The following is a 12964-nucleotide window of genomic DNA, read 5'->3' as shown; positions in this document are numbered from 1 at the left end:
CGATTACATGGGCGGCCGCGGCCATAGGTCGTGTGAGACAACGTCTCCATGGCGGTCTGCGGCAATTTTGGGGATAATGTACCAAATAAGCGGTCACCACGACGGATTACATGAGACCGGCGGCGATCACGGAGGATTCACCTGCTTGACAATATCGTGGCACATTGGGCAGATTCTATAGAGCATCCATTTTCCCAGAGGCACCAAATGGCATCACTACAGGTCACTGTTTGTTTTTTTGGGGACTGGACGTAGAACATGAGGCTGAATTCGGACGTCCCTGAATACGGTTGGGTCTCCCGATGGGTGACCATGATCTGCGGACTGTGGCGGCACTCTATAACAAGCGCCGTTGAGTTTGGGTCAGGAGAACCCACGACATGGCGGCCCGTATGCAGACCGTGGCCGGACACATGTGGATTTCTGCCACGTGTGAACATGATCTTAGACTGAGGTGACGGTGCGTAAAATGGCCCCCGATGCGTCAGGCTGGGGGTTTTTTTTTGTTTTTTTAATTGTTTCCAAAAAAAAAATAGGCTTCTAGTTTAGCAAATTAAAAACCTAACACATGGGTGACGGGAGGAAAGTGCCAGAAGTTGTGTGTCATGGTAATCCTCCATCTATGCCCCCTGACTCGACCAGTGCCACCATTGCTCCATGGCCAGGTGCTAATACAAGCCCCCGAGATCCGGGCGATAGCTTGTGTCGTTCTCAGACGCCACAGCACCAGTGGGTCATGAATAAGGTCTAGGGGGGCCGCAGCGGGCTCCGGTGCCATATCAGACGGCGTTATTACACATGGCGGGGGTCTTCTAGAGATTGCTAGTTTTTATCGGTGACGACGCCATTATTGTACCCCACTGTAGCAGACACGTTAATATTGCACCCGCTCGCACTTTATCACATAATCAGGGTTATAAATTACGCCGGTGCGTAATCTATATATTATATACACAAAAGGAGCGTCATTTATAAAAAAAAAAAAATTAAAAAGTGTTGCCCGTAGCAACCAATCAGCGCTCAGCTTTCATTTTTTAAACTGCTCTGGTAAGATGAAAGCTGCACTGTGATTGGTTGCTTACGGGTAACAATGGCAGTTATCATACATTTGCCGCCAGGGTGGTTAGGAGGTATAGATTCTGTATGTACCGAGGCCCTGGCAGACTCGGGTCACCTCGTTGTATTTACACATGGCGGATAGGCCGAGCTGGAACCTTCCCCCCCAGCTGCATAACAAAGGTCACAGAACTTCCTTTATTTTTCATTGAACTTGAATTATAAATCTTTATTCCGCATCGTTCTAATACACGGAGCGGGCCGGCGGCGGCGGCGTCTGCGCGCTATTATAATCGCCCCCTTCTTTGTTATCGGGAAGATCCCGCCGGCCAGAGACGAGGGGGTTAATCACCCGCTCTTTTCTCCAGTCAGACTCGTCTTCAAATTTCCCGCTACATTTTTTTTTTTATACAGGTTTACATAGCCACGCCCACCGGCAGGGCTCGCCGGTAAGAGTCAGCCAATAGGAAAAGAGAGAGTCAGAACAGCGTGGCCAGCTGGAGAATGTAAACAGATGGCACGTGGTGTGGGCGGGGCGGCGCAGCTGTCACAGCTGACTGGCTGAGCGGAGACGTCAGCACTCACAGGCGAAGCGGGGACAGCGGCGGTGGTGTCTGGGAAGGCGGGGAGGAGGGGGATGATGACGTTTGCAGCATTCACTTTACGGCTTCCTATAGAAGAGACCGTTTCTTACAGCCGATATGAATGAAGACCCCCCCCCCATACCATAGTGTATAGAGCACGTGCAGAACGCCCCCTGAGGGCTGCAAAAGGCATTTACACTGCAGATAATAATCTTTATTTCTATAGCGCCAACATATAACGCAGCGCTTTACAGTTTAACAGATACCTACATCCCAATTATAAAACCTGAGGTGCCCCCGAAAAAGACCTTTATCACACTTAGCTATGCCTACAAATTACATTTCCTCCAAGCCAAAACTAGTGACCCCGAAATACGGGATTTTTTTGTTTGGTTGTTTTTGTTTTGTTTTTGTTTTTTTGGGGGGGAGTGGTATTTATTTTTTTTTCACACTGTGAAGTCTTTCCTGACCCTGAAGCCTCATCAATATAGAGGAAGGAAGGGGTTAAAAAAATAATAAAAAGCAAAAAACTCACCTATTCCGTGTCATTAAAATAAATAAAAACAAGCAAATCATTATAGAGTCTGTAAAAGACCGGTCTTCAAATTATAAGAGCAGTTACGCCGTACAGGGTAAACCTCTGTAAGGGTGTGTGCAGACGCTGCTGATTCTGCTGCAGAACCGCAGACAGTGTACAGTATAATGTTATCCTATGGGTTTTCAAATCCGCAGTGCACATGCTGCGTTTTTTTCACTACGGAAAAGCTGCGGTTTGTCAATTCTTTCTACGGATTCCGCAGCGGTTTGACACCTATTCCATTGTCCAGGTGTCAAACCGCAGGGGAAAAGAAATGACATAAGATGGAGCGTGCACATTGTCATTCTGACACTGCGGTGCATTATTTTAATTTAATAAGGTTCTTTTTCTGACAGGTCTGCCTGAAAAAGACGCATATGCACAGGCAGGAAAATCAACATTTTAAATTATTTGCCACGGATTTCATTGCAAATACACAGGAAGGATGGACCTTCAGTCTGTAAAATCCACATTCTAATATAGGCACTGATGAAACCCGCTATGATATGTGATGCACACGCCTATTCAAAAAAATATCATGTAGTGTATATGTAGGGGGTCAGGCCCCGACAAGAACTGAATTACACTGACGTTGAGCGACAAAGCTCCCCTCTGATGTGTGCACTTGGACTCAGGGTCAACCCAGGCAAGTGCCGGGGGCCCTGAACAAGGAGGCGGGGGTCCACTTGCCATCAGGGACACCGGCGTGCCATGGGGGCCTGATGCCAGCACTCGCGATTGGGCCCCCCGCCTGCTCAGGGCCCTGGTACATGCAATACTTAACTCTCCCCGTTTCTCCGTTCCGGTATCTTCTGACTCTGACGTTTCAAGTCAGAGGGTGTGATGACATCACTAGTGTGCGCCCTCTGCCTGAACAGTCATAATGCAGAGAGCCGGAAGACGGCGACGTTAAGGAGTCTGAAGCAGAGCAGTGTGGCCAGCGAGGGGAGTAGGTCTTTTTTTTTTTTTTTTTTAAATGTTTGGAGCATCATACGGGGCCCATTATATATGGCGCAATTTATGGGGCCCATCATATACTGGAAGGAGTATTAAATGGGGCCTATTATAAATGGATCATTAAATATGGAGCATCATATACTAGATGGAGTATTAAATGGGGTCCATTATAAATGGAGCATCATATGGGGCTATAATATACTGGAACATTATATGAGGCCCATTATATATGGAGCATTATATAGGGCCAATTATATATGGCTCACTATTTTGTATGGGGCAATGTATGGGATTCATTATACTTATATCGAGTCCATTATTCTGTATGGAGAAATATCTAAGGCTCTTTATACTGGATGGAGCGCTCTGTGGTGCCCATAATACTGTACTGTGTGGTGCCCATATACTGTCCTGTGAGGAATTGTAGAGCTATTGTAGAATTTACTATAGATATAACTCATGTAATGTAAGACGTAAGTGTACTATACCTATATTTCTCTGCCGCATCTGTGCATAATGAATCGTTGTATGTGTTAAAGGGGCCCACTGATACTTTCACCTAAGGCCCACAAAAACCTGGAGCTGGCCATGTCTGGACTAGTCCTCTCTCCCCTGCAGCTTGCTGTATGTTGGTTTGAACAAGACACAGGAAGTGTCTATTCAGGAATTGAAGAGAGCCTCGTGCCTGTGAGAGACAGCATATTATGTGTCCTAACACAGAGAGACCGGTAAATTGACTATCGGCTTCAAAGGAAAAGGTAGGGCCCGGTTACAGCAGGATTGATCACCAGGACTGTGTAAGAAGGAAAGAGTCACGTCGCACAGCCAATGTAGTTCTCCCCGAGAACTTATAACCTAAGATTGAAAACAAAGCTGTGGTACCAGTAATCCCTCAGCACTGAAAGTGTGAACAAGACTTGTCCGGACTCTGAAGAAGACGGATCCGTTAACCTGAAGTAAGAGCTCAACACAGCAAATTCTGCTCCACTACATCGGGACCAAGCAGCTATCAGAATTTCTCCTTAGTGCAGAACTGTGAACTAGGTCGCTGTTTGAGCAAAATGGCCTGATTATTGGAAGCCAAGTAGGAAGTTTGAAGAGAGTAGTTTGTAGAAATTGTAGAATGGGCTGCTTTTCAAGGAGATAGAGTACCTGGGCCATAAGGTGTCCCAGGATGGAGACCTGCCTTTCAAAAACAATTTAGGTAGCTGCGATACAGCAATGGCCAGGACTCCTAACTCTGCAGTAGTTGAAAGCTTTGCTTGGATTTGCCAAGTACCATTGGGTCGCCCTCCCAGGGCAGTGGGGTAATCGGTACCGGACCGGTGTCAGCGGGATGTGTCACAGCAGCGGTGATCCGGTCCGTGGCCCTGGGCGCCCAATTAATAGGGGAAGTTTGAATGGTGGAATGTAGTTAATGGAATAGTTCGTGACGCCACCTGTGGTGTTCGGCAAGTGAGATGTTAAGCCGACACTGCATGCAGATCCTCTGGTACTGGTGGTGTGGTGGAGCCAAGATGGTGTAGTTCCCCACAGGTGGAGCTGTAGTCCCAGGACAGTGTAGATGTAGGGTTAGAGGAGAGGCACAGGCGGTGTAGAAGCTGGTACCCCAATGTAGTGGTACAGGGTGTGTTAGCGCAGGAATAATTGGAGGACACCAGGGCATGTAGTTCCAAAGCTTTACTCACAGTCTGTAGTACACACAGGTGCCTGCCTCCGTGCCATGTCCTCCGGGTCAGGGACTCAGTCAACCTCCAGGTCAGATGGAATGCTCCCTTCCAACACTCCGCCAACATGTGCCTTTCTGAACGTCTCCTCCTATAGCGCCTTTGGTGTGAAGTACTCCTAGTACTGAGTTACATTGGAGTTCCTCCTGACAGATGTTCCCAAGAACCATACTTGTACGGCAGACAGCTGTAGCCTGCTTCGAGGACTCCTTACTCCTGAGTCCCGGCTCACTATCCAAGTTGCTGTTGTGCCCCCAAGTCTTAGATGGGAGTAGTGCATTTACAGCTAACTACTCCACCAGTGTCTGCTGTAGGACCATTAGTATCCATACAACCTCGGGGACCGTGCCCCGGCCTTGCGCTTAGAACTTCTAGGCAGGGTTCTCTCCTAACCCACGTCCTCTGTTCCCTTTTATTCCTTCGTTCCGTACTAGTCTCTCCTTCTTATGGAAGATCAGGTTTCTGTTCATTATCTTTCTCCTTCTTTCCTTTCCCGTGCCAGCAGACCCAGGTCACTGAGGTCTGCTGCAGCACCTCCTTCCTCCATCCATCCCTCTCCCAGGGATCTTCTCTCCTCACTCTCTCCCACTGACTGACCAACTGACCTGAAATCCTAAACCTTCCCACTCTTTTATGTATTCTAACTCCACCCGCCTCCCAGCACGTTTCGTGTTCCAAGCAGGGAGCCACCAAAGGTGCTCTGCTACACTCCAAGCAGGGAGCCGCAATGTGGCTTTGCTGAACTACTCTGTTGTGTGGGATGCGAGTGTTGGAGCGTGGTCAGGAGCCTCCAACCTACCTGGATGGTGGGGTACCACACCTCAGGAGGAGGTGCAGTACCTCTGTGGCAACTGAATCCTCAGGGGTGCCACACTCCCCCCCGTTAAACACAGCACGTCCGCGGGCTGCAAGTCAAACAGAGTTAACAATACAGGAACATACAAATTTTTATATTGCTGAATAAACATTTCTTATACTAATCTCAATATGAGAGGCGCTCAGCCTTGAACGTTGCAACAATTCTTAGTTAAACTATCTAAAGTCTTAATTCAAAAGTACAAGTTTCATCATCAACCTATTTCTTCATCATCTTTCCTTTTTCACATTTTCTACCTGTCATTAGCTTAAAGTGATGACCGCTGATACCTAGTTCATCACCTACATTTTCCAAATCTTCATTCTTTATTCAAATCTCTCATCTCTTTATTAAAACATTCCTACATCTTATATGAAAGCCATCATAAAACACATTATCAAATACTTCACATTAAAACTTTCAATAATTCTTGTAAGTGCTGGACACCGCTCCCAGCCGGGATCTCTTGCAGTGTCCTTTGATTGGAGTCATGCTCCAAATGAGTTAGACGTTATCTTCGCAAAGTGTCTATGTAAAACCAAGAGAGGGCACCTAAATAGGTGCAAACTATGTACAATAGCAGTTCTGGACCATTCAGCGTTCATGATCTCTGTGTGAAAGCTGCCATTACAACTGGGCAACAACTGGAAAAACAAAACTAAACCATGATGATCAAAAATAGGAACCAAAAGGCGCAACGGTGCAAATAGCCTCCTGGGTAACGAGAGTTATTTATTTTTGCTGGAGATTGCTAGTGGTGGTCTCCTCCTGGGATTTCTGGAAACTGGTTACTGGAACTGCTTCCAGGGGAGATACTTTGGGTGTCTTCATCCTGTCGCTGGTTGCTTGCCCTAGGGCATGGTGGTAACAGCTGTGGTAAAGGGAACCCATGATGCATATCAATGCCCATCAGCTGTTCTCCATTGGTGGGTGGTTCCGCTGCCCTGGTGCTGGGCCTAACACCAGGGAGGCTGCGGCCTGTTGACGTTGGTAGGCGGCTACAAGGGGGCTTTGCAGCCAAGGGATCCCGATGTCACTATCCCAAAGCGACCTAGACTCCTCCCAGCCCTGAAGATGCCGGATCGTGCGCGCCTGCTCCAGCCGTACCCTTCTCAGTAGGGACCTCTTCCACCTCCCCATCTCCGACAGCCTAGTGTCCCCAGCTGATTCTTCCAACTGCCCCATTTCGAGTTCCCGCAAACCAGCCGCTGACAATGTGAATTCAGGGGGTAACCCATTAGGAGGGCCGGGGTATATACCTGGCACCTCCCGGCGGCGCGGTCTCTGCTCCGGTGCTAGCATAGTGGCAGTGGTCGCCGTTCGGTGGGATACCGGGGACAGCGGTGGAGCTAATGGCGGCTCTGGGTCCGCAGGGGTCTCTGAAGGGACCTGCGCGGCCACGTCAGGTCCGGACGGAAGCTCTTCTTCCTCCGCTTCGGCTCCCAGGGCCTTGTACAACTCCTCCGGTGGTAGCGGCAGAGAGGGAACACTATACGCTGCTGGTGGTATGGCAGCGGTTGCAGGCTCCACAAGGTCTGCCTGGAAAGATTCCGGTGCAGCAGCGGCGGGTACCGGTGGTGCGGGTACCGCAGGTGTAGGCCCTTCCTGGGCGTGCTGCAGCTTTAAAGTCCATAGCGCTTCTTGCCTCAGTTGCAGGCGGTGCGTCAGCTGGGCTATTTCGTCCTCCAGCTGCTGGCGGTTCATCTCAGACACTGGGTTGGAACCTTCAACCATGGCGCCGGGGAGATCCAGCATAACCTCCTCACGCTCCACAGGCCTCCTCCCGTCTCCTTCCAAGATGGCGTTCTGGCGTTCTTCCTGTCTCAGCTCTTTTCCCGCCACTGGCTTCTGCTCCTCCTTCTTGGGGCGGCGTCTTCTTCCAGCTCCTCCATACCAAGCCAGTATACGAACCCCTTGGGGGTGGGACATGTCGCTATCGCATAATAATTCACCCGCACTGTAGGGGGGCCCGGGGTCAGGTACAGCCGGAAAGTACAGATACACAGGACCTGTGGACGCTGAAGTTTAGCAAGCAGTCACAGGACCTATGGTCTTGTGACTGCAAGGGGGCGGGGCTTAGCATCTTGCTTTCAGAGATGGCAGGACACTATACAGAAATACTCAGAGTCAGGCAAAACAGAGGTCATACATGGAGATATCAGTAAAGTACCAGGGATGAGACAGGATGGATAGTCAGGGCCAAGCAGAAGTCAAAACCAAACAGACATAGAAGGTACCAAGCAGAATCCAAAGCAATATCCAGAGAACAGACCAAGTCGTACACAGAGAATCAAGCAACCAGAACACAGCACAAACGCACTCAGGGGTCACCACACAATGCCAAGGGCGAAAGTATAACTGACGGGGATGGGAGCGTCCTGAGGCTATTAGAAGCCTCTCCCAGAACCAGGGAGAGGCCACAATCATAGCCCCAGGTGTGCAGGTAAGCCTGCACTGGGATCACAACCTTTAACCCCAGAAATGCCAGTCATCAGCACTGGTTCCAGACATTAACCCCACGTGTGCGAGTCAAACCCGCACTGAGATCATGACAGTACCCCCCTCTCAACGGGGGGCCTCTGGACCCCCAGGCTTGCCCGGGTTCTTAGCATGGAAAGCCCGCACCAGGCGATCAGCATGCATCAACCGGGCCGGTACCCAGGACCTGTCTTCCAGTCCATACCCCTTCCAATGAACCAGGTACTGTACCGACCGCCGTACCAACCTGGAATCTACGATATGACCAACCTCGTACTCCACCTGCCCCTCGACCAAAACAGGAGGAGCAGCGGACTCGGAGTCTCCCCGGACTGCTTCAAAAGGTTTCAGTAGAGATTTGTGGAAGACTTTAGGGATCTTGAAAGAGGGTGGAAGGCACAGCCTATACGCTACTGGATTGATGTTTTTCCACAATCTTGTATGGGCCAATGAATTTGGGCCCCAACTTGGCTGAAGGAACCTTCAACTTAATGTTTCGCTTGGAGAGCCAAACCTTGTCTCCAACCTGAAACGTGGGCCCTGGTGTACGTTTCCTGTCCGCGAAAAACTTATACCTGCCCTGAGACCTAGATACACTCCGCTGAACTTCTGCCCACGTATTCTGTAATCACTGAACAGAGCCCTCAGCCCCGGGACACCCGGAGTCCAGACGAGAAAACTCACCAAAATGAGGACTGAACCCATAATTGATCAAAAAATGAGTCATACCCGTGGATTGACTCACCCGACTATTGAAGGCAAATTCAGCCAACGGCAGTGCATCGCACCAGTCATTCTGTCTAGCAGAGGTTAGACACCTGAGGATCTGTTCCAGGGACTGGTTAGTGCGCTCCGTCTGACCATTGCTCTCAGGATGGTATGCAGACGAAAAGGACAGAGACATCCCTAATTTTTTGCAGAAAGCACGCCAAAACTTAGCCACAAACAGCACACCACGATCAGACACCACATTCAGGGGTACCCCATGCAACCGGATCACATGCTGCACAAACAACCTGGACAACGTCTCAGCTGACGGTAGTGCAGACAGGGCTACAAAATCAGCCTGCTTAGAAAACCTGTCCACCACTACCCATACCACTGTATTACCATTAGATGGAGGGAGATTGGTAACAAAATCCATGGATAAGTGAGTCCATGGTCTTTCGGGCACTGCCAAGGGCATCAGCTCCCCTGCCGGCCGGCTATGAGAGCTTTTAGAACGAGCGCAGACCCCACAACCAGCAATGAATTTTTTTATGTCCGAACCAAGGGTAGGCCACCAAAAGATCCTAGCCACCGCCAGACGCGTGGCTGAAATACCAGGGTGAGCACTCAGCTTGGAATCATGGAACTCCTGTAAGAGTTTCAGGCGAAGTTGCTCTGGGACAAACAACTTCCCCTCCGGCTTGGCCGCCGGGGCCCGCGACTGGGCCCCCTGAATCTCCCATTCCAATTCAGACAAGACCTCTGCTATCACAACCCCAGGGTGAAGAATGAAGGATGGTGGCTCAGGGGGCGACACCGGCTGAAAACTGCGTGATAAGACGTCAGCCTTGACATTCTTAGACCCTGGACGACATGTAATCGTAAACTGAAAACAGGAAAAAAAAAAAAAAAAGTGACCAACGGGCCTGTCTGGGCGTTAGTCTTTTAGCAGACTCAATGTATGACAAATTTTTATGATCCGTGATCACCGTAACCGGGTGACTGGCCCCCTCCAAAAAGTGCCTCCATTCTTCAAAAGCCAATTTGACCGCAAGAAGCTCTCTATTGCCTACGTCGTAATTTCTTTCCGCAGCAGAGAACTTCTTGGAAAAGAAAGCACATGGCCTGAGGTTGGTTAGAGTGGCAGGCCCTTGGGACAACACCGCCCCCACCCCCACCTCAGAGGCGTCCACTTCCACGACGAATGGTTTGGACGGATCTGGCTGTACCAACACGGGAGCAGACATAAAGCTTCTTTTCAGGGTCGCAAAGGCCTCTTGCGAGCGAGGACCAGTTTCTCACATCCGCACCTTTACAAGTAAGATCTGTGAGTGGTTTGACCACCTGTGAAAACCCCCGAATAAATTTGCGGTGATAATTGGTGAACCCAAAGAAGCGCTGAAGACCCTTAAGGTCTCGGGGTTGCACCCAATCCGCCATGGCCTGCACCTTCTTGGGGTCCATGCGAAAACCCTCACAGGACACAATTAATCCCAAAAAAGACAATTCTTGAACAAAAACACACATTTCTCCAATTTGGCATACAGATGATTTTCCCTCAGTCTTTGGAGAACGGTTCGTACATGATTCAGATGAGATTGACTGTCGGGAGAGTATATCAGAATATCGTCTAAGTAAATAACAACAAAACGACCAATGAGATCCGAGAATACCACGTTGATGAAATTCTGAAATATGGCTGGGGCATTGGTAAGACCAAACGGCATGACTAAATTTCAAACAGTCCCTCGGTCGTAAGGAACGCGGTTTTCCATTCATCCCCCTCCCGGACCCTTATCAAATTATATGCCCCTCGAAGATCCAGTTTGGAGAACCATTTTGCCCCTGAAAGTTGGTTACATAAGTCGGGAATCAACGGAAGGGGGTACGTATTTCGTACAGTAATCTTGTTGAGCTCACGAAAATCGAGGCAGGGACGTAAACCACCATCTTTTTTCTTTACAAAAAAATACCCTGCCGCCACAGGTGAGACTGAGGGACGTATGTGTCCTTTGCGAAGACTCTCAGCAATGTAATCTTTCATGACCAAGCACTCAGGGCCAGATAAATTAAACAGACGGGCTTTAGGCAATTTAGCCCCCGGGACTAACTCGATAGCGCAGTCAAATGGTCTATGTGGCGGCAACGTCTCGGCCTCGCTTTCAGAGAACACATCTTCGAATTCTTTCAGGTACTCCAGAATACCTTCCAGCTCGAAAGATGACACAGATACAGATTTAAACAGGTTCAACCAATAGTGCAGACTTATCACATAACATCGAATCATTAAACCCCCACGGAACAATCTCCCCCGTTTTCCAGTTAATGACTGGGTTATGGTGTTGTAACCAGGGCATGCCCAACACCAATCCTGCTGGTAGATTGTCCAGAACCAAACAACTTAATTTTTCCACTTGGGTAGCACCCACTTTGAGTGAAAACAAGTCAGACATAAAGAGAATTCCCTCTTTAGTGAGGGGGGAGGAGTCAATGGCCACCACTTTGATCGGAACCTTAAGTCTAACTGTCCCTATCTTACAGCGTGTGACCAATTGGGAGTCAATGAGATTGATGGATGATCCGCAGTCCACGAAAGCTGTAGAGGGAAAACAACAATCGTCCACTAACAGTTCCACATGAAGCAACACCTTAGAAAACGAGGAAAAGGGTACCTGAGGGTCTGAGTAGTCTCCCCGCTGACTACCCAGACCTAGTCGTTTCCCGTCGACCGGGTTGAGGAGGGACAATCAGGACACTCCCTTTTTCAATGTCCCATTTTACCACAGTAGAAGCATAACTGCTTTTCTCTCCGGCATTGTCTCTCCTTTTCCTTCAGGGAGAGAGCCCCTATGTCCATGGGCACAGAAAGTCTCTTTTCTACTAGGGAACAATGGAGTCTCCGCCTGCATCTCCCCCCTGGCCCGCAGCCTGCGGTCCATCCGGACGGCCTGGGTCATGGCGTCCTCGAGTGAGTTAGGTGGGGAATGTAATGCCAAGGCATCCTGTAACCGCTCGGACAAGCCTCTGCGAAAGAGTCCTCGCAGTGTGGCGTCGTCCCAAGAGACCTTTGCGGCCCAGCGGCGGAATTCTGTACAAAACCACTCAGCCGAGTGTTTCCCCTGACAGACACTCATCACCATGTCCTCTGCCAATCGCACTCCGTCCGGCTCATCATATATGTGCCCGAGGGCCTCAAAAAACGCATTCACAGACACTCTCTGAGGGGCAGTGGGAGGAAGGGAGAAAGCCCAAGCTTGTGGGGACCCTCTTAACAGAGACATAATGACCCCAACCTTCTGACTTTCGTTCCCAGAGGAACGTGGCCTCAAACTAAAGAAGAGTTTGCACCCCTCCATGAAGACCCTGAACTCCTTTTTGTTCCCAGAAAAGAAATCAGGCAGTTTAACAGGTGGTTCTGGGGACACAAAAACAACATCACTCGCCCCAGCCCCCAGAGACCCAGCAGCTAAAGCCCCCCGCACTGTCTCAGAAACCTGCTGCTGAGAACGAGCCAGAGCTTGCGGCTCCAGAGATAAACCCTGAAACATCTGACTCAGATTTTTAATTTGCTCAGCAAGAGATTGTATGGGATCCATATTTCTCAGCAAAGAAAGAAAAAAAAAAAAAAAAAAAAAACTTAACGGTCAGTTATAATGTCAGGATCCTGTCAGCGCCGGCGTGCAGCCTCCACTGAGCAGGGACTCACCTGCACTGTAGAGGGGCCCGGGGTCAGGTACAGCCGGAAAGTACAGATACACAGTGTTAGGAACGGCGGAACGCACTAAATAAAAATAATAAAGTGCGTTCGCCGCTCGGGGTCCACCGTGCAGTAGGTGATATAACCGCTGCTAGATGGTGGCAGAGACAATATGGCAATTATGCACTCGGGTTAAACTTCACCCGAAGTGTGCAGGACGGGCTCTGTTCACACACAGAGGAGCCGCAACAAAAGATACAAAACACTGAACCTGTTTGTGTCACAGGCTTCAGGTAGAATACACAAAAAACGGTAAACGGTCAC

The sequence above is a fragment of the Dendrobates tinctorius genome, unplaced genomic scaffold (assembly GCF_039654945.1).
Source record: "Dendrobates tinctorius isolate UK_male_01 unplaced genomic scaffold, ASM3965494v1 ptg000165l, whole genome shotgun sequence".
NCBI lineage: Eukaryota > Metazoa > Chordata > Amphibia > Anura > Dendrobatidae > Dendrobates > Dendrobates tinctorius.
The sequence above is the reverse complement of the archived record's forward strand: the minus strand, read 5'-3'. Positions refer to the sequence as shown.